This window comes from Tiliqua scincoides, chromosome 4 (assembly GCF_035046505.1).
Source record: "Tiliqua scincoides isolate rTilSci1 chromosome 4, rTilSci1.hap2, whole genome shotgun sequence".
Lineage (NCBI taxonomy): Eukaryota > Metazoa > Chordata > Lepidosauria > Squamata > Scincidae > Tiliqua > Tiliqua scincoides.
Window position 1 is genome coordinate 8177260 of NC_089824.1, and position 17652 is coordinate 8194911.

A 17652-nucleotide genomic window follows, 5' to 3' on the forward strand; every position below is an offset into this window, starting at 1 on the left:
TAGAAACAAAATGTGGCAGTATTTTTGTACAGCACGTTCGCAGAGTTACTTTTTCTTAAATTGCTTTAAAAAAATGTGGTTCTCATCTATAGATGGGAGGGGGACTCTCTGTGCATGCTCAAATGCACTCATGTACGGGTACCAAGGATTTTGGGAAGCCTGGGTCACACTTCCTCTATGCACACATCCTCTACCCCACCATTGCCCTTCTGGAGAGCATCAGACGCTTCCCAACTCTCTCTACCTAGGATGTGCTGAAATGGAAAAATGTGAGGTTTCTGCAAAGCAACATGCTACCTGCTTGAAAATTGCTTTCAAAAAGGTTGTTTGTTTCAAAGGAAGGAGAGAGGTGGGGGAATTTCCCCCTGTTTTTATTGTCCCTCTCTACAGCAGTGTGATATTTTTCTTCTTATCTCCCCTTCTTTCTAACCTTGAAAGCAACTCTGTCTAAATGCTGTGAGTCATACCTGTATGTGCTGGGGGTGTGCGGAGGCTGTAGCATTGAGAGAGTTCCTAAATGCTTATGTACTTGTTGACAAGAGGATGGGGGTTTGGCTGCCTTCATTTTTAGGCAAACCAAACCTTCTCGTCACTGAAGGGATGTTGGCCGAAAGCAAAGTTGGCTGAAAGTGAGACAGTCAAAAGGAACCATAATGGCCTTGGATACCAAAGTATTCAGAAGAAAAGAGCTTGTATGTTAGATTACACAGGCCTACAAAATTGAGGGTCAGAAAAGTTTTCCCCAAACTTTATGGTGGTTTGATATGAATTTGGGGTGCCGATTCCAAAAATGGCATCCGTTTTGCCCTATCATGTCCAGTTTTGGAGATATAGTATAGCCTCATTAGTTAATGGTTCAAGCAGTTTCCTCATGAGGAAGCAATGGTGTAGGCTTCCTCATGAGGAAGCTGCTTGAACCATTCACTAAAGAGGCTATGCAGTGTCTCCAAAACTAGACGTGATAGGGCAAAACGGATGCCATTTTTGGAATCAGCACCCCAAATATACCCAGGAATTGGTGTAACGTTTAAGGAAGCAAAATGTGTGTTGGCCTGTGTTGTTATTTTTTTTTTTTCATCCTTGTGCCTAACCTGACTTCTTCAAGCCCACTTATTATTTTGTATACAGCCTTGCCTCTGGATTTGCATTTCTTACCATTGGTGCTCAAATTTTTTAGTTGGGGAATTAAGGAATGCCAAGGCAGTATGAAGATGACTAGGTGGCTAAACCCACTCCAGCCTCAACCTTTCCTGCAAAGACACCCAGTAGAACAAAAAGATCTTTGTCTAAGCTGCAAGATCTAAGCTTAGATCTTTGTCTAAGCTACAAAGACCAGTGTTGTCAAAGACTGATTCAACTGACTGAGAAGGGAGTATCATAAAAATAGAGGAAAAGAAACGTTTATTATCAAAAATGTAATAACACAGAAAGTAATTTAGGCTGCAATCCTAAACACACTTTCCTGGGAGTATTCTCCATTGATTAGCATAGAACAGGGGTGCCCAAACCCCGGTCCTGGGGCCACTTGCGGCCCTCAAGAACTCCCAATGTGGCCCTCAAGGAGCCCCCAGTATCCAATGAGCCTCTGGCCCTCTGGAGACTTGCTGGAGCCCATACTGGCCCGATGCAATTGTTTGACCTCTCTTGAGAGCTGTGCGATGAGGGTTCCCTCCACTGCTTGCTGTTTCATGTCTGTGATGCAGCAGCAGCAGCAAAGGAAAGGCCAGCCTTGTTTTGTGCAAGGCCTTTTATAGGCCTGGAGCTATTGCAAGACCTTAATTCACTCATTCATATAAGTTCATCTTTAATATATTCTTTTATGTAAACTTATGTAAATTTATTCAAATTTTAAATGTAAATTAATTCTTCCCCCCCGCCCCCAAAACAGTGTCAGAGAGATGATGTGGCCCTCCTGCCAAAAACTTTGGACACCCCTGGCATAGAACATAATTCGGAATGGACATGAGTAGGATTGTGCTGTCAATAAAGCATCTGCAAATCCTAACCAGAAATGTGTGAATGTGCTTATTTTGTGGTAGGTCATGTTGGAAGAATGACAGCATGTGAGCTAAATCTGCACAGTGATAACGGATGTGGGGATATGTGTTTCTCCCCAGCAGCAGGGGAAGCTATTACCTATTCAGTTCCTAGTTTAAAGGCTTCTGTGTTGCACTTTCTTACTTTGATTAGGTTTAACATAAGAACATAAGAACAGCTCTGCTGGATCCGGCCAAAGGCCCATCTAGTGCACTTCCTGTATCTCACAGTGGCCCATCAAATGCTTCAGGGAGCACACAAGACAACAAGACGCAACCTGCATCCTGGTTCCCACCCCTGCACCTGGCACTCTGAGGTAACCTACTTCTAAAATCAGGAGCTTGCACATACCTATCATGACTTGTAACCTGTGATGGGCTTTTCCTCCAGAAATTTTTCCAGTCCCCTCTTAAAGGCATCACCACTTCCTGTGGCAAGGAGTTCCACATGTTTCTAATGCTCTTCTTTTCCTGGCTTGTTGTTTTATGTCTTCCTGTCTAAGCAGCCATGACCATGCACTTCCCTTGTTTTGTTTTCCAGTGGAAAGATGCTTTGCGTAACTCAGTCCCACCATGCATAAGTTGTTTTTCTGCACAGCTCTGCTAACAGATTATGGGCCCATGCACAATGCAGACTGTGAAACAGAGAGCGAAGGGCAAACTTTTGAGAAGCTGGGACCAAGCAAAAGGGGCAGGACATGCCCAAGACTCCACAGAAGAAAAATGACTAGTAGTTCAGAGGCTAACAGCCCAACCCTAAACCCCACCATGCTGGAGCATAGGAGCATGTGCTGCATGTATGGTGGTGGTGGGTGATCAAGAGGCCTGCGAGAAGTAAGGAGGCATATTTTCCCTTACCTCTGCATAGGTTCCCTACTAGCCTCCTGGGACCTGCACTAGAGATATAGCTGGAGTAAGTCTGAGTTGAAAGAAGGGGAGGGACTGAGCAATGAGAAGGGGATAAGGCAGTACACCAGCATAGCTGAAGGGGGAGGGGTCACAAGACCCTGGGAGAAACTCTTCCAGTAGTGGAATGCGACCCCTGCCATGGCTGCCAAGGACCTGCCCCCCCATGCACCCCTACGCTTCCTCTAAATGTGACCGGATCACAGCTCTGATGTTGTTCAGAGGCAGTGCTGGGGCGAATGGGGGGTGGCCCTGGAAGGTGTGCCCCAGAGCAGCACTCCTTCTAGCTATGCAACTGTGGCAGTGCAACCACAATCCACCCCTCCCCTGCCTATCGTCCTCCCCCCCACCACTAACGTACTGAGGATGATACAGCCCCGGGTACATAGCAGCAGACTCTGTTGCTGCCACTGCTCTGCAGAGCCAGCATAGACTGGCCCGGCTGCACTGCACTCCATGTGCCATGACTGGTTGTTTTACATCAGTGAGACACAGATCCCACTGTCGCAAGGGGCGATAGGATTCGACCATATGTTTGCAATAGCCTGAGACCCTCTGAATGCAAAGGAGGTATTCTACAACTGACTGAGCTAGGGCTCTGCTTCAAACTGCAGGTGGGAGATTGCACGTTCAAAGGTGCTGTCCCTCGGACCATGTTCTGTTGCCCTTCCACAGAAAGCTGCACTTGGACCGGGCCACCTCAGCCTCTAGAACAGGCTTAGGAGTTGGCAGGCATCATGCCAACATCTGTGCATGGTGTTCAAATAGAATGGGTCATTATGCTGTTAGTATTCTGTGCTCTAATGGTTGGCAACCTTCAGTCTTGAAAAACTATGGTATAAGCCTACAGCACCCGGCATTCCCAGGTGGTCTCCCATCCAAGTACTAACCAGGCCTGACCCTGCTTAGCTTCTGAGATCAGACAAGATCTGGAGAGAGTGTTCAGTATAGGGAGATGGTTGGCAACCTTCAGTCTCGAAAGACTATGGTATAAGCCTACAGCACCCGGTATTCCCAAGCGGTCTCCCATCCAAGAACTAACCAGGCCTGACCCTGCTTAGCTTAGCTTCCGTGATCAGACAAGATCGGGCATGTGCAGGCAATATATGGGCCCTGCATATGACTGTTCAGTGATGGAGTGGGCTGAAGACAGGTTCATTCTCTAATGGCATCATATTTGATATTTAAGCCAGAAACTTTGCAATTCTCCTTCTGGAACTTTTTTTTTGGTAATACTTATCTCTAATCTAGTTGCTCATGGGGAATAATGTAAATTGAATTTTTTTATATGATTGGAGCTGTTCAATGAATTACTTAAACCTTAAAACAAATCTTCTTTGCAATCAGATGGTTGGAGGATTACTTTAGCAAAGTAGTTAGGAAATGAGCAAAAAAGAATATAGATCTATATATTTGCCAACGTGAATTATTTATCCAAGAATGCAATTTCTAAATGTACAGTTATGTTCCCAAAGCAATACCACTTATGTAAGTGGCATATTCAGGGACAGTATTTTTATTTTTATTTCCAAATTATGCAGTCTAAATTATGCATTCATTCAAATGCCGCACTTCAAAAGACAGATTGTCACTGCAGACAATAAAGCTTTGCAAGGAACACAGAGCAAAAAAAAATAAAAACGTATAGCCTTTTTTTTGTTGATGGTATATTTAAATATAGATTTTATATTCATGCACACATTTTTGCATACTTGTAAAAATTCACATAGCAGAAGTATGACAGAGAAGCTCACGCTATTTCACACATGAGCGAAATTTAGTCTAGGTCAAACTGTCCTGAGATAAAGTAAAACAAACAATACCTAGAGTTATTTATTCATTCTGGGACATGCAAAACTTTCCTTAGATAATGCTTGGTTTCCATCAAAATTCTCTTATATTCCCCCCCCCCAAAAAAAAACAACCTCTGAAAGTTTATTTAAAATACTATAACCAGCATTCAACCAAGATTGTCTCCCAAGAGTGGCTTACTAATAAAATCCACCCAAATGTATATTAGGGATACCTGAGCATAATCTCTCTCTCTCTCTCTCTCTCTCTCTCTCTCTCTCTCTCTCTCTCTCTCTATGTGTGTGTGTGTGTGTGAATCTCTTCCAGTTCTTGGAAGTCACTGACATGATCCAGGTCCCAGGCTTTTCTCTACTAAGCAAGAGGGCAGGAGAACCTGTAATAGACTCTGGGTTGACAACCCATAGAAGCACCCCGCAGAATCTCCTGGTCCCTGGTGTTGACTGTTTATATGAAAAGTGCAGAAGGAGTTTTGTTTTAGATGATGTCTTGTGGCAACCCAGGTGCATAGAGACTCCCCTGCAGAATTCCATAAACCTTCTTGAAACTCTGTCAACTTTCCTCAACATTTCACAGTTGTTTTGTGTGAAAAGAACTCTCCCAAATAAATTTCATTTTAGATAGAAACCAGTTGATCAATTTTCTCTATAAAAGGCTTTGTGAACTTTTTCTGTTGAAAAGCAGTATATAAATATTCAATGATGATGACAGCACTCCTTTTCATTTGGTCAATCAATGAATTTGCTAAACAGCTCTGAGATACAGCAAGAGACCCTGGCTTGCAGAGTTCACCGTGTCCATTTTTATTCAGAAAACTGACCCCTTCATAATTGCTCCCACTTCTTTTCACTAACGAATCTGCAATCTCTAATGGAATTATTGTGTATTATTTGGGCAGCCCACATGCCAGGCCCATTTTGTTCACACAGAAGTCTTGGGTCTCTTGTTGTCTGGTGTGCTCCCTGGGGCATTTGGTGGGCCGCTGTGAGATACAGGAAGCTGGACTAGATGGGCCTATGGCCTGATCCAGTGGGGCTGTTCTTAAGTCTGTATAGAGTTCTGGAGTGATCATTTGCCCAGCAAACACAACTCAGCTTACTATTGCCCATCATTAGTGTTAATCAGCTTCCCTCCACTCCATGACTGCCACTGGCTGCTCAGCATCAATGCAGTCATGGCAAGATGGACTTATCTTCTACCCAGAACATAGCAAGGGAAAAAAATATATATTTGATCCAGGTTGAGTTTAATCAAGAAAAAGAGGAGGAAAAATGTGGTAGCAGCAGCATCTATGTAGTCTGTCCACAGAATGAGCACAAAATGCTGGAGAAAAAGCAACAATAGGCCATCATCTTTGTAGTTTATCATCTTTATAGTTTGCTTCTGGCTTCCCCAGGCATCTGGCTGGTCATTATTGAAAATGGAACGCTGGGCCGCGTGGACATTCAATCTCATTCAGCAAGGCAATTCTTCACCAATGCCAAGCTCTCAATGAACTTCACAGACAAGCCCTGTTCAGGCATCCTCCCCAATGTGTTCAGTGAATGCATGTGGGGGAGGGTTAGATAGTCCTCTTCTAGGCCCAGGGATTTGGAAGGCTCTTCCTAGGCCCTGTCCTTATCCCAGGGATTTGGAAGCTCAAGCGTTCCAAATCGCACAGGAGAACCTTCGCAATACCCTTCGCAGACAACATGAGTGAGGCAAACACCAGGGGGTGTGGTCAACTGATATTTTCGCATAGAAGGAGTGGCTAGCCAGTGCACTCCCATTCCCATGTGCTAACAACATGTTCGTGTGGGACAGTGACGAAGAACTACGTTGTCTCTGTAACCCTTATGACAAGCCGCTAACACGGTCCAATATTATTCCCCGAGAGATAATGAATGATCTCTGGAAGTGGCAGAAATGAGTGCTACACCAGCTCTTTTCATGAACACCTCCCTTTTAAACTTCAGGCAACATTTTATGAACATTAACCTAGACCTTCGGTTTTCAAACTCTCTGGGAGTTTGAAAGCTGCAGTAAGTGCTTGCAGGGGAGGGAAGGGAGGCAGTGGGGGTGGGGGGAAGGCAGCGACGCGATCCCCAGGATCACGTTGCTCAGGGGGGCTGCAGGGACTGGTATGTACTCACCAGTCCTTCCACTCACCAGTACTCACCAGTCTCAGCTCCTTCCACTGCCCACCACTCCACTTTTCCTTCTGCTCTTTCCTCCCTTAAGTTTGGCTTACTTCCTTCTTCTCTCGACAGTTCCCCCCCACTTCTGCTCTGGCACCTCTCAAATACCAGTGCCAGCTAGCTATATGACAGCTCACTGCCAATCAGCTGAGCCACATCTGGCTTTCCCCACTCCGCAGTACCCAGGGATGACATCACTGGCCAGTTCCACCAGAGTAAATCACTTGTCACTGCAGCTCACAGGAGTCTGTGCCAAGTCTCAACTGGCTGGGTTCATTCACACCTGGGGAAAACCCAAGGGAGCCATGGCCATCATGGCTAGACAGTATTGAGCGAGCTGGACCAATAGGAATGGACTTGGCATACGGCAACTTCCAATGCTGGCTAATGGAGGTTTGGTTTGGTCTCAATTTTGGGCACGCTGAGCTCATTCAGCCACTCACAGTGGAAAGGCGCAACAGCCCAGAGGAGGTTGATCTGAAGGAGACACTTCCAGAGCAGCAACTCATGAGTTGATTTCATTTCTATTCTGCAATTCCTCCAAGGCAGTGGTTCTCGCACATTTAGCACCAGGACCCACTTTATTAGAATGAGAATCTGTCAGGACCCCCCTGGAAGTGATGTCATGACCGTCAGTGACATCATCAAGCAGGAAAAATTTTAACAATCCTAGGCTGCAATCCAACCCCCACTTACCCAGGAGTAAGTCCCATTTACTATAATTGTTAAAAGAATATACATCTTAGCTTGTTAAAAGTACAGGTCTGTAACATTTCCCCAAATGCAGTCACATACCATGGTAGCATCAAGTCTAACATATTAAAAATAAAATATTGAAATGAGTGGGGACCCACCTGAAATTGGCTCTCAACCAACCTAGTGAGTCCCAACCCACAGTTTGAGAAAGACTGCTCCAAGGAGCTTGAAATGGGATGCAATGTCAGTGCCAGGTTCTGGGGTAATGCCCCAAACTCTCTCTCTCTCTCTCTCTCTCTCTCTCTCTCTCTCTCTCTCTCTCTCTCTCTCTACTTACTTTACTTACTTACTTACTTATTTTTTTATTTAAACGATTTTTATACCACTTTTCCAAACATCCAAAGCAGTTTACAATAAGGCATAAATACATAAGAATGTCAAAATAATTATTAAAATTAAAAAACAACAACATTAAAAACCATAAAAAACAATTTAAACAACAATAAAGAGCAGATAGGAAATAAATAATATATTAATAATAATAATAATAATAATAATAATAATAATAATAATAATAATAATAATAATAATAATAATAATACAGGCATTTATATACCACCTTTCTTGGTCGTCAGATTTCTCCTCAGACTTTATTCAAGGTGGTTTACATGGGCAGGCTGTTCTAAATCCCCGTAGGGATTTTTACAATTAAAGAAAGGTTCTGTCTTTCACGAACCACAACATTTCAGATGGATCTTTCTGATCTGGTATCACATTCTGGCCTCCAGTTTCCTTCCACGCAAGCTGACAAGCAGCTCCTTCATCTCTCACATGGAGGGCAGCCAAGACGCTTCTTTGCTCACAACAAAGAGCAGGTGGAATAACTCGGCTTGTCAGCTGCTTCAAGGTCTCACCATTCACGGTGCTGGTGGCCTCGAACCGGTGACCTGCGGATGTTATCTTCAGGCAAACAGAAGCTCTACCCTCTAGACCAGACCTCCTGCCCTCCTATATAACAGCATAAAAGTTTTAAAAAGTGGCATCCTCTGTCCGCCACCTGATGTTATATTGAGCACAACTACCAGTAGTGAGGGCTCAGGATCCAACGTGTCAAAACGGGCCCTTGGACACTGCCAAATCTCTGTCTCACCCCTTTTATTCATGTGACAGCCCTAAGAGGTACAGTATATTCGGCTAAGGGTATGGGACTGGTCTGAGTTCACCCAGTGAACTTTATGACCAAGTGGAGATTTGAACCCAGATCCAAGTTTTACAGTCTATGCACTGCTACACATAATCTCTAAGGCATGCACAGTAACTTCTGCCTCAGTGGGAGGGTGCTTGGAAGCTCATCAGAGTCTTTAATGTCCAAATTAATTTGCTCCTCATGACATACTACCACACCTTTGGGAACGAGTGCCATACTCCCCTCTGCAGCTTTGCAGCCTTACAATAGGACTGGATCATTAACTCCAAAGATGCCAAGGACGCTTTGACAATGCGGTTTATGCAGGCTGTGTACACATGACCTGGATTTTCTCTAACTTATAGCTTAGTATCACCAAGGAGCTATTTAGCAGTGCATTTTCCAGTTAAGAGTTTACAGCCCGGCACATGCACCAGATAACCAGACCTAGTTAAAATTAGCTCTGTTTTTCCCTCTGTCTTTCGCACTGATGTGCTTGTGCTTTAGTATAATTCCTCTGACACCGAGAAGTGTTAGTGAGAATTTCATGCACCAGGCTTTCATCTTCCACATTAAAATAAGATCACCTTGTTAATACTTCATTAATGGAGAGGAGCGGAGGCACTAGAGATTTTCCCCTATTAACTTGGGGTCTGAATAAGTTTTAAATGAATACTTTCAAGATAACAACTATTCCTCGCAGGAGAGTTACTCAATAATATATCCAGGGCTGCACATGATGTTCTATCTTTTAATACTTTTCCCCATCTCATTTTTCTCATCTTAAAACACACACACACATATGAAAATCAGCAATCAAGGAGATAAGTTTTTTTTTTCTTTTTAAATTAAACTTTTAAAAGTGCTAATTCTTTAGATCTCTAATGTTCAGCTCAATTGCAAAGGCCCGCCCTGAGATCAGAAAGTGACACTGGACTCTGTGATTTATAATTCTCTGCAGGAGAGCTGCATCAGCCCACCTCATTTATGGTCACAAGTGATCCAAGGTCACCTTTGTCATCACATGATAATTGGAAAGGTTGAACATCATGCATGGGGTAGTGGTGTAATGAGAATGGGTTATGGGGAGAACTGACCTCCCCACAGTCGCAGCTATATATTGCATAGCATTGCTTGGGAAGGGGTGTCATAAAAAAAAATGTAAAGCAAGAAGGTTACTTTGAAGAATCTCTTGTGTCTATCCTCCCCCCATCCCCACACAAATTCATAGGAACATAGGAACAGCCCCACTGCATCAGGCCATAGGCCCATCTAGTCCAGCTTCCTGTATCTCACAGCGGCCCACCAAATGCCCCAGGGAGCACACCTGATAACAAGAGACCTCATCCTGGTGCCCTCCCTTGCATCTGGCATTCTGACATAGCCCATTTCTAAAATCAGGAGCTTGCACATGCACATCATGGCTTGTAACCCGTGATGGATTTTTCCTCCAGAAACTTGTCCAATCCCCTTTTAAAGGCGTCCAGGCCAGACGCCATCACCACATCCTGCGGCAAGGAGTTCCACAGACCAACCACATGCCGAGTAAAGAAATATTTTCTTTTGTCTGTCCTAACTCTCCGAGCACTCAATTTTAGTGGATGAACCCTGGTTCTGGTGTTATGTGAGAGTGTAAAGAGCATCTCTCTATCCACTCTGTCCATCCCCTGCATAATTTTGTTTGTCTCAATCATCTCCCCCCTCAGGCGTCTCTTTTCTAGGCTGAAAAGGCCCAAACGCCGTAGTCTTTCCTCGTAAGGAAGGTGCCCCAGCCCTGTAATCATCTTAGTCGCTCTCTTTTGCACCTTTTCCATTTCCACTATGTCTTTTTTGAGATGCGGCGACCAGAACTGGACACATTACTCCAGGTGTGGTCTTACCATAGATTCAAATCAGAAGGTCAAATTCAAATCAAAAGGTCTCACCTGAGCACATTAATCTCAGCCTTAAAATAAATCAGTTGGTGGAGATGGCAGCAAGAGTTACAACCATTGGTAGGGATGCATGGGGAGCTAAAGACAAAATGCTCCTTGAGCTTTTTTGTAATTTATACACATCAGTTCAGAAAATGGTAACAGAAGCACCAGAGAAGCATCAGACCATATTGGGGGTGCCTCCAGCTGTAGCAGTCACCCATCCAAAAACATCCCTCTACCCCTTTTGCTACCCTACCTCCAAGGAAAACAATGGCATAGTTTGATACATCACAGGAAATTAATTGTCAGGCAATCACAGTAGATTAATGTCTGGGATTTAACTGAAAAATTTTGACGCCTGCAGGTGGCTTTTAATCAAAACAAGAAAAGTGTTTCATTCCCTCTCTCCTTCACCCTCTAGTCTAGCAAGGAGGAGACAGTGAAGTGACCTGGGAGGAATGCAGCTTCACAGGCGGCAGACCTGAGGCCAGATCCTGCCAACAACAGACTGACCAGTGCAATAGAAGGCAATAGAATCTTTGTTCCCCAGTAATGGATTTTGACATCCCCTTGCTCCCCCAACTGAATTTGTCATCCTTGGAATAAACAGCTCAGTGGACAATGTGTGTGTATTGGCAACCTTCAGTCTCGAAAGACTCTGGTATCGCGCTCTGAATGGTGGTTCTGGAACAGCGTCTAGTGTGCTGAAAAGGCCAATTCGGGAGTGACAATCCCTTCCACACTGGGAGCAAGTGCAGTCTGTCCCTGGTCTGTTTCCCTGGCTGTGGGCCTTCCTTCTTTGCCTCTTAGCCTCAGACTGTTGGCCAAGTGTCTCTTCAAACTGGGAAAGGCCATGCTGCACAGCCTGCCTCCAAGCGGGCCGCTCAGAGGCCAGGGTTTCCCACTTGTTGAGGTCCACTCCTAAGGCCTTCAGATCCCTCTTGCAGATGTCCTTGTATCGCAGCTGTGGTCTACCTGTAGGGCGCTTTCCTTGCACAAGTTCTCCATAGAGGAGATCCTTTGGGATCTGGCCATCATCCATTCTCACGACATTATGAAGGCAATGAAACACATAGCATTTCTCAAACTGTGGGTCAGGACCCATTAAGTGGGTCATGAGCCAATATCAGGTGGGCCATGTAGCACCTAAATCAGCTGCCATTGAAAATATAGGTCTGAAAATATAGGGTACACAGCTTCTGGGCAGGGCAGGCTCCCGGTGGGAGAGAGGCATGGTGCTTTGACCTTAGCAGGTGGGAAGATGGGTCGCTGGAAAGGGGGGGACTATGTGATTGGAGAAGGATTCAAGCCTGTGTTTTGCTTTGACTTCCAAGCTGAACTTTGAGCTAGGCAAAATAACAGCATAAGCATGCTATGTCATGGAATCTGTGACTGATTGCAGCTGAGGTTGGAAACCTAAGTTGATGATGTTGCTTCTGGCCATGACATCACTTCCAAGTTAATGACCTCACTTCTGGTGGGTCCCAAAAGATGGTCATTCGAAAAAGTGGGTCCAAGTGCTGAAAAGTTTGGGCAGTCCAATCCTAACCTATACTGGAAGAAGTAGGCTAGCTGGCCTGTACTGTACTCAGCTCAGGGCTGGGGCTGACTACGGCACAACTCAGAGTAAGGAGAATCACTTCCCCTTACTGCATGCTGTAGGGCAGCTGCCCCAATGGGGCTACTTGGATCTGTGCCGCTGAAATAGGTGGTGCAGATCCGAGCAGGCTGGTGTAAGGCTGGGCTGCTCAGGATGGGGGTTAGGATCTGGCTTAAGTGCTGGATCCTGGCACCCCCTCCCTCCCAGTACTGGTCTGCCCACTAGCTCGCCCACTGCCTGCCCCGGAACGCCCCCATTTTGCCCTCCCCAGACCCTCCCCCACCAGTGGCTTAGTAGTGGCACCAACTAACCTTCGTCCGCACCATAGAGACTGGTGCACACTTGCATGACAGCCTACCAACTCCACAGTCATTTCAGACTCATGCTTGCTGTATGTTCTTATAAGAAAATATTTCTTTACTCAGCGTGTGGTTGGTCTGTGGAACTCCTTGCCACAGGATGTGGTGATGGTGTCTAGCCTGGACGCCTTTAAAAGGGGATTGGACAAGTTTCTGGAGGAAAAATCCATTACGGGGTACAAGCCATGATGTGTATGTGCAACCTCCTGATTTTAGAAATGGGCTATGTCAGAATGCCAGATGCAAGGGAGGGCACGAGGATGCAGGTCTCTTGTTATCTGGTGTGCCCCCTGGGGCATTTGGTGGGCCGCTGTGAGATACAGGAAGCTGGACTAGATGGGCCTATGGCCTGATCCAGTGGGGCTGTTCTTATGTTCTTATGCTCTTGCGACACCACTGGGGTTTAGGATTGCGCCCTATGTTTCTCAAGGGTGTCTTGAAACAGAAGGAGAAATGCCCTACCAACGTTCAAGTTGGTAGAGGGCAGGCCATTGTAAAATACATAAATACAGCAAGCAGTGAATGGAGCACCACCTCTGTGTCCATATGGTGTTGGCTGAGCAGGTATTTCAGAGCGCATAGAAAACTGGCCTTGGAATAGACTTGAGTGGCTGCAACTTTCTGAGGGTCTTTCCCAGCTCTGCTTTTAAATTCTTTTTTAAGTGGATATATTTTGGCATTCCGCAGTGCTACGGCACCTTCCTTCCCTCGAATAGTCCCCACCCTGAAAGGGGAGAAGCGTCAGTTCAATTAAGGACATTTCTCGCTTCCTGCCAGAAAGTCAATTTTTTACAAAGCCTGTTGAGAAGATAAACATTTCACTGAAAGTACATCTAAGGGACCAGCAAAATCCCTTCTCTCTTGTTTCAACAACTTCCCAGAGTAATTCTGTAAAGTTACTGGGAAGTTTCTCAAAGAGCTAAAGCAGAAGGAGTTCCCAGAAACTCTCATAATCTGCAGAAATACATGCAGTGGCATAGCTAGAGGGGGTGCAGAACACTAAGTTTTGCAGGGAGCCTCACTGCAGTGTGTAAGCAGCCCTCCTGCTCCCCTTCAGAGCCAGGTGTACACCTCGGTTTTGCTACCACTGCCTGGAATGACTCCAAAGGGGAGGGTGAGGGCCCCTTGCATGCCATGGTGAGGCTTCCTGTGAAACCTAGTGGTTTGCACCCCCTCGAGCGACGCCACTCTGTATAAATCCCACTTTGTTGACAACTCTCCTTTTGAAATTTCCTTTTTACTTTTGCTTTGAAAAATGTTTAATGGGAAAAGGTTTTAACTGGGCCTCAAATGCCAGAGTTGCTGTCTGTCTAAGCCAATTGCCTACAGAATCGGGGGGGGGGGCATAAACACCACAGCAGTCAAGAATTTCCCCCACCTAGGGGATCGATAAGCTCAGCTGGGTTTGGCCCAAGATCTCCTGGATCTTTCATGCCACCTCTCCTTGCTGAATGATGCACCAGCCTTTGCTCCTTCCATCAGTTGCAGACCTACCATAAGGTCTGATGGGGCAAAAGCCCCAGGAGCAAGGCACTAAGACCCCACGGAAGCCTCTCTGAGGCTCCTGACGGGGGCAGAAACTGTGCTTCCAGTTTTCCAGAAGCACAATTTGTAGCGCTGGGGAACCTCAGAGAGGCTTCCCCAATGCAGCCCTGGGTTGTGCGAGGCTCCGTGACCCTCAGGTGAGTGGGGGGGGGGATTTTTGCACAGGAGGGTGGCGATAGCCCATGGGGGGCGCCATCACGGACCTTTGCCCCGGGCTGGGGAGGTCCGCTGCTGCCTTCTGTTACCTTGATTGGAAAAAGAAGGAGATGGAGCAGAAGTGTTGAGAAGAGGCCAGAGAGTGCTTCACATTCGCACCCTCCTCTCCCCACACTTCTGCTCTGACCCACTATCATAGCTACAGGGGGGCAAACCATAAGTTTTTTTCAGGGCGCCTCAACATGCAGTGATAGCCATTGCCGGCTATGAACCCCGCAGTGAATTCCTGCAGTGAACCCCATTGTAGCCATTCCCGCCCGCAAGAGCAAAACAGAAACTTCCAATGCAATGCTCTGCCCGGAGAAGCTCTGCTGACCTCCACTCTCAAGTGTTTTCAACACTGCTCAAGGACCGCTTTAACAGGGTCTTTTTTCCAGTATTGCTTGGACTAATTTTAATCTCATTTGCTGATCTGCTGGTTGTAATAGTTTTTTAAACAATTGGCTTTATTTTGAAGGGTCAATCTTGTTGACAGGCAGACAGACAGATACCTTTCAGTGTGCCTAGCCTAGCATGTAGCACATTTGCATGTGAAGGAGAGGAAGGGGCTGCGATCTGTAGCACATGTTTCCCCTGAACTGTGTGCAAGATGAGCTTGACCATGTGCAAATTCAGGTCCGCTGTCAGCTCCTGGATGTAAGAGGATTTGATGCCGCCATCTCTCCTTTGGTTTTGAAGGCAGGCTGCCACTTGATTATGTTAAGATATGGTGGCAATTTGTCTTTGTTGATATTCTTTGCTGGGTAGTTAAATATTATTTCGACGAAGTCACTTTCCACCAAAATGACTCTCCGCAGGGGGCTGGAAGTGGCAAAGTCAGAGTCGGGACCAAATTTGGAAGCTGTGCAACATTTCATGCACGTGAATAGCTGAAAGCAGTTGGTTATGGAATTTTAATGGTTAGATTATAACCTCTATCTCCAGAAAGAAAGTATAGTTATTACAGTCTGGAGTATGTGGCACTTATTTCGGTTCCCCCCGCCCTTTCTTTGCCTGTTTGGTAATTGCATCTGGGTTTGCCTAAAACAATAATACATCTCAGGCTGATTTCTGACGCATTATGTATAACTGGGAGGGCAAAAAGTCTAAGCCTGCCGAAGAAGCTTTCAGAATCTGAAGGAGGCAGAAAATGATATCTGCTGGGCTGGAGAGTTTGTAATCCTTAAATAGAGATTGCCGTCTTTTTCTCCTCCCTGCTGTATTTCAGATTATTAGTGGGCAGAAGATGCTTTCCCACAGCTAAAATTGGTCCCTGGATCAGCGCAACATCCGGCTGTTTGGGAGCTCAGGGCTTTTTTTCCCCCCTTCCATATTTATTTTTTTGGGAGCTGTTTACACTGTACTAACCTGGCAAGAAACAAATGGGGAGATGGCTTCCAAATGGATGTGACTGATGGCAAACCCTTTGTGGCTGGTTGGTTGGCAACCTTCAGTCTCGAAAGACTATGGTATAAGCCTACAGCACCCGGTATTCTCAGGCGGTCTCCCATCCAAGTACTAACCAGGCCTGACCCTGCTTAGCTTCCAAGATCAGACGAGATCAGGCATGTGCAGGGTAACAGTTGCTGGGCTATTTCTGTGAGTCATTAAACGGATTAGGCAAAGTCCAAGTCCAGTTACTCCGAGACTTGGAGTGAGACCTTCTTCATTTTCTTGAGCTGACCTCTGGTCTCAGTCGGGCTCTCAGGGTTCCATCGCTTTCACCCAGAGGGCCAAACTACATGCGATGTGAACCATGTAGTTTGGTTCTGTGGAGCTGTTTTGGTTTTTCCCTTCCCCAATTAATTAGCAGCCATAGGGGAGCTAATCAGAATTGGGGGTCGTGCTGCACAAGGAGGGGGCATTGAACTCTTTTCACTTATGTGGCCAAAGATTACATATTCAAAGCTATAACACCCATGGAATCTTCCATTCTGGGGCAAATAGCAGCTGTTTTTGTCAGGACTGCAGTATGACAAGAAAGGGTTTGCAGTCTCTTCTCTTCTCTTCATGCCAAGGTCCTTAAGGGGTTCCCCTTACCCCGAGGAGAGTTGAAGCAGCCCCAATGGGTCTATTCGGATCTGCCCCACCTGATGAGCAGAACAGGGCAGCCAGGAGTCACTCCACACTGCCCTGAAATGGGCTAGGATCAGGCATAACTGCCAGATCTGGCTCCACCTCCCACTCCCCAACCGCCAGCCCACGGTCCCACCCACCACCCGCCCTCCCCCACCCCAAAATGCCTCTTCCCCACCTCTTCCGCGCCCTCCCCATGACTCCCATGCCCCCCGACCCCTGCACCGCCACAAAGGCCAGATCCGCTGAAGCGGCTTACTCAGAAGGAGATGCAAACGTGCTTCATGGCACATGTGCGGCCCTCCCAGGCTGGCCCAAGGAACTTGCATCAGCCGAGAGCATCTTTAGGATTATGCTCTAAGCCATTTCTGCCCAACATCGCATATATGCAACAGGGACCAAATGTGTACACCTGTGGGCCAGTCAAAAATGGGTTAATGTAATGCATAAGTTGACCATACATTTCCCGACCTTCATGAGTGCATATGGGGGGTGTGGCATCATAGTAGCATGTTCCTCGCCCAGGGCCCATGTGTTGATTAGAAGAAAGGAGGAGTCACTCTCTACATTACTATTCTTTGCTAAACGCAAAGATTCAATTGCAGGTAGTATCTAGGACAGCGATTTTCAATCTTTTTCATCTCACGGCACAATGTCAAGGCACTAAAATGGTCGAAGCCCACCATTTCTTTTTTTGACCACTGAGCAGGCACACTGCCGGTGTGGGTGTTCATTGCCCACATTCCCCAATGGCACTCCTAATTCATGACCCTCCCCCACACTCCTACAGCATACCTGCAGACCATTTGCAGCACACCAATATGCTGTGGCATGCTGGTTGAAAATCACTGGTGTAGGGGAAGGGAGAAGGGCAGCTCATCCAGCACGGAGCCATTGACTTTGGGGTGGGGAATGCAGGAAAGGCTGCAGTAGTGTAGCCAGAAGGGGGGTGGCACAGTAAATACAGCAGGCCCTCCTAAATACAGCACTGCAACACACCGTGTAAGCAGCCCCTCCCTCTCACCATTTGGGACAGTGACGGCAATGCACAGCACCTCACGGTGCCTGCTGTATTGACTGCGCTGCTCTCCTCTGGCTACACTACTGAACGGTTAGAAGGTGGAGGATGGAAGAGCTCTCTTTTCCCAATC

The 17652-nt window shown here is 46.3% G+C and overlaps 1 pseudogene; it reads right to left on the reverse strand.

Annotated features, from left to right (window-relative positions):
* Positions 1–15899: 15899 nt before the first annotated feature.
* LOC136649841 (5S ribosomal RNA) lies at positions 15900–16016 on the reverse strand (annotated as a pseudogene).
* Positions 16017–17652: the final 1636 nt, after the last annotated feature.